This window comes from Mus musculus, chromosome 7 (assembly GCF_000001635.26).
Source record: "Mus musculus strain C57BL/6J chromosome 7, GRCm38.p6 C57BL/6J".
Lineage (NCBI taxonomy): Eukaryota > Metazoa > Chordata > Mammalia > Rodentia > Muridae > Mus > Mus musculus.
In genome coordinates this window covers 110161604-110166533 of record NC_000073.6, presented here as the reverse complement: position 1 = coordinate 110166533, position 4930 = coordinate 110161604, and the positions used below count along the sequence as shown (strand labels likewise).

The window sequence follows — 4930 nt, the reverse complement described above, 5'->3', positions numbered from 1 at the left end:
GGGACTCCCATACAAGGAGGTGAGGAAGGGTCTTAGCAGGACGCGTGCAAAAGAACCATCCCGGCACCGAAACTGAGTGGTAAGTGAGGCATAGAGCATTTGCATGACTAACGCAGGGGAAAACCCACCAGAGAGCCATTTCTATTTAAATGCTAAAAATGCAGAAGTGCATCTACTTGGGCCTAACATGGCTTTAAAAGGAAACAACCGTGCCTCTGGAGTTTTCTGGGTGGAGATGGGGGCCTTCTGTAAAGAGAGAGAGAAACCCAGGCCTAGTGACTTTGCATGACTCCTCCTGTAGAGGCCAGGCAACACTCCAGGTCTCAGGGCAGGGGGTCCTTTTCTGCAGAGTCCTGAATTTATAACATTGATTTTATTTCCTTTCATTTACTATTTATATGTAAGAAGCAAGGTCTCAAAGTAACTGTATAACCAAAGAAGACCTTGAATTTTGGATCCTCCTGTATCTATCTCTCCACTATAGACATGAGCCACTACACCTGGGTTATGTGTTATGGTCATACATTCCTAGCCCAACATTGATTTGAGATTTTTTTTTTTTTCCTTGAGAGTCTTATTATGTAGCCCTGGCTGGCCTGGAACTCACAGGGACCCATCTGCTGGCCTCTGCCTCCATAGCTGTGATTGAAGGAAGGGCTATGTGCAGCCTGCATTTCTGTTTTTTAAGACTTATTTTTATTTTTAACGTATGTGTGTCTACACTAAGGCTAGAAGAGAGCATTGAATCCTATGGAGTTGGACTTACAGGCAGTTGTGAAGCGAGTGCTGGGAATTGAACCTGGGTCCTCCGGAAGAACAGTAAGTGCTTTAATCACTGAGCCATTTGTTCCGAGCCCTGGACCCACAAACTAAACTTAAGAACTCTTTGGTAATCAGAAAAACTACTGGACTTCCTTCCAAAAACACTGCACGTCTGCCTAAAAGTTGAAACAGCTCACCCAGTTTCATGAATAACCCTGGATCCTAAAATGTTCTACTTGAGTCAACCCCCAGGTTAAGGACCCCTGGTAGGCTTGAATAAACACATCTTATAACACATGCTGCCTTCAAAGCCTGTTTACAGACGGTGATAAATAAGAAAATAAATAAATAGGAATTCATTGAAAAGAACTACTGCCTTCAAAGACTAGTTAAGTCTGTTTACTAGAGGTGGTATACCTGGGCAGGGTTGGGAAAGGTGATTAGTGAGTCCTTTAGTCCAACAAGCAGTATCCTAGATCCGGGGCTCAAGAGCTTCAAGGCCAGAGAGACAATGGGACTTTGAGGGATTTGTTCTGAAACAGGATTCACTGTAACTCAGGATAGCCTCAGATTCTCTATGTAGCAGAGGCTGGTCTTGACGTTTTGTTTCACCAAACGCTGCAACCACCGTCAAGCTTACCTGTCTCTAAATTGTGGTCTTGGATTGATTCTGACTGAATTTCCCAGACGCGGGTTGTCAGGGCATGATCAAGGGAAACCCAGGCCACAGGTGCAGTCCCTGGGTCACCCAGGAAGAGCTTGCGGAATGTCCTGTCTGTGAGTGCCCTCTGCTGGGAACGCTCGGTCCCGCTACGGGACTGCGGCTGCGCACTGGCACCACGGGGCGGCGCAGACTTCTTGGGTGTAGTGCATAACCCAGCGGACTGCCTAGCCTCGGTAACTCCAGTAATGCTCTCTAATATTGTTCATCGTGCCTTCCCTCCGACCCCTCAGACCCTCTGCTTCTCATCATGACTTTGACCACCAAACCGTACTCTAGGCTCCTAAGGCTAGTCGTAGAAACATCGGAGCACCCGTTGCATATATGAAACATGTTTCTCACGACTGAACCGAGTGTTTCGATTATAATTCCAAGGCAGAAAAGGATGCAGGCACGTCGCGGCAAAGAGAAAATGGACACCTGGGTGGTGAGGAAAAAACGGGAGCGCCCAGAGTCTAGCTCCGCACAGCGACCTCACAGTGTTAAGTGCCCGGTACCCTGGATTTAGCAGGGCCAGCCCACTCTGCAGCAAAATTAAGCAAAGCCAATTCCTCCCTGTGTTGGAGAGTTGGCACCAGTGACGCTCTAGACTTGAGCAAAAGGACGCCTGCTAAAGCGTTGATCAGGGTTGGGGCCCTTGCCTAGCAAGCATGGGGCTCTGGGTTCCTAAGAAAACTGAGCCCAGGATGTGAGCCACGTGGTGGCTTTTGTCCGGTCTTCCCGGGACCACGGGCGCCAGCAGGGGGCGAGACGTTCCTTTTAACCCCGCTCAATTGAAGTTAAAAATAGAAGCTGAGTTCAACTGAAAAGCATGAGACAGCAAACGTAGAGAAACTTGATCAGGCCGATATGAAGTAACATTTCCAAATACGGCAGTAAGGGCATGAGACAGAGCAAACGTGGAGAAACTTGATCAGGTCGATATGAAGTAACATTTCCAAATACCTCAGTAAGGTAAGCAGCTTCGGCAGGAGCGCTGCTCTAGGAAGTGAATGAAAACTTCGAGGTGTAAAAAATGTTAAGTTCCAAGTCAGACATCAAATGAACTTTCAGGGATTAAAATGGTAAATGTTTTAAAGACAAAGACACGCAATATCAATTAGAGTAAACGTTTTATCTGTGGATAAATATTGGAATTCTCCAGCTTTAAATAACAAAATATTACAAGGGAATTCAAAACCATGAACACTAAACAGAGTTTTAAAAAGTAATAATAATAGCCTGAGAAAAACTGTCTCCAACAAAATTCAAGCTGAGAGTATCTCAAATGAATAAAACTTTATACAGAAAAACAAACCAGAACTGGGTGGTAGTAGCACGTGCCCTTACAGTCAGCACTTGGGAGTCAGTCACCTTTCTGAGTTCGAGGCCACCCTGTTCTACAGAGTAAGTTCCAGGACAGCCAGGACTACACAGAGAAACCCTGTGTAAAACAAAACAAACAAACAAAAAAAAACTCACAACCAAACAACCCCCCCCCCGCCAGCCTCCTACATAAAACAGATATATTGGTGATAGCCTGTAATCTAGCACCTCAAAATCAGAGAATGTGAGTTTGAGGCTAGCCTGAACTGCACAACAAGACTCTGTCTCAAAAGAAAACAAACAACAAACAAAAACAAAAAAGAAAAAAAAAAACGCTAACAAATCTAATAAGATGGGTGGGTAGCACCGCCCATCTGAGAGGTAGGGCAGGTAATTAGGAGTTCAAAACTGCCACTTTTTCTCCCCTCCTGTATTTTTATTTATGTGTATATGTGTACACCATGTGCATGCAGTGCCCACCAAAGGCAGGAGAGGGCGTTAGAGTCCTCTGAGACCAGAGTTACAGATGGTTGTGCGTTACCAAGTGAGCCCTGGGAATTGAACCTGGGTCATAGGGAAAACTGAGCCGCCAGTGCTCTTAGCAACTGAATCAGCTCTCTAGCCCCTAACGATATGATAATTTTAAAAACAGACTCTTGAGCTATATAGGCCAGAATAGGGCACTGGATTCCCTGGAACTGGAGTTGCAAACAGTTGTTAACTGAGTGTTCTTAACTACTTAGCTTAATTGAAAAGTGGCAGCAGGAAGATCAGGGGTTTAAGATCAGGCACAGCTACAACTACAGTGTGTTCCCAGTCAGCCATCCCTAGCTACACAGGAAATTGCCTGGGGGGATGGGTTATAATGCTTAAGAGTCTGGTGTAGGTCTGCAGCACAACAAATAAACAAAACAAAGTGGAAAAGCAAAGCAAACAAACAAAAACCTGCTGCCCTCCAGCTGACCAGAGTCACCTGAGAAGAGAAAACTTCAGTTGAGAGATTGCAGGTCTGTGGACACTTTCTTTATTTGAAACAGGGTTTCACTATGTAGCCCTAGCTGGCCTGGAACTTGCTGTGGAGACCAGACTGGCCTAGAACTCATGCGATTTGATCCATAAGAGAAGGCTGAGAGAAAGCTCAGAACAGTGCTAGATGAGACATGCTACTAGCATCTGGTTAGGCAGGGTAGGGGGTAATCGATAAGATGAGATCTGAACTAAGAGACAAAGGAAATGAGCAACAGGTCTACTTCAACCTGAGGGAGGAAACAGAAAGGAACAGAAAATATTAAAATAGCCCTGAGGCGAGAGTGCGCGCCCAGCAGAGCACCCACGGATTCTGTGTGAACTGAGCATACAATAGTACTTTGAAAAACAATCATAAATTCATTAGGCTAAACTGATATAGTCAAATATCTAATTTTACCTTAATAAATTTAATATAAACAACCTCAGAAGGAGGTGACTTTGTAAAAGTGTCACTTCACCCAACTCTCTTCCAAAGCTAGAGTCAGACACTAAGTATTAAGATTTCATCCTTCAGGAGCCGGGCGTGGTGGTGCACGCCTTTAATCCCAGCACTCGGGAGGCAGAGGCAGGCGGATTTCTGAGTTCGAGGCCAGCCTGGTCTACAAAGTGAGCTCCAGGACAGCCAGAGCTATAAAGAGAAACCCTGTCTCAAAAAAACAAACAAACAAACAAAAACAAAAAAACAAACAAACAAAAAAACATTTCATCCTTCTACAGTGTACTTTAAATAAAAAATAAATAAATCTTAAAAGGGGGGAGGGGCTGGAGAAATGGCTCAGCGGTTAACAGAACTGACTGCTCTTCCAGAGGTCCTGAGTTCAATTCCCAGAAACCACATGGTGGCTCACAAATACCCGTAATGAGACCTGATGCCCTCTTTTGGTGTGTCTGAAGACAGCTACAGTGTACTTTAAATAAAAATAAATACAAACAAAGATTTTATCCTTAACCCAGGCAGTGGTAGCACACACCTACACACCTTTAATCTCAGCACTTGGAAGGCAGAGGCAGGAGGATCTCTGAATTCAAGGCCAGTCTGGTCTTGTCTCAATAAAAAGATTTCATATTTAATATGCTCAAATGTTTTCTAGATATGAATTAAAATACTATCAT

The 4930-nt window shown here is 44.6% G+C and overlaps 1 annotated feature.

Annotated features, from left to right (window-relative positions):
• Positions 213–3725: an enhancer, noted in NCBI's record as "VISTA enhancer mm725". NCBI's record gives its function as "enhancer in: dorsal root ganglion[8/17] | heart[9/17]" and the evidence as "EXISTENCE:transgenic organism evidence [ECO:0001131][PMID:17130149]".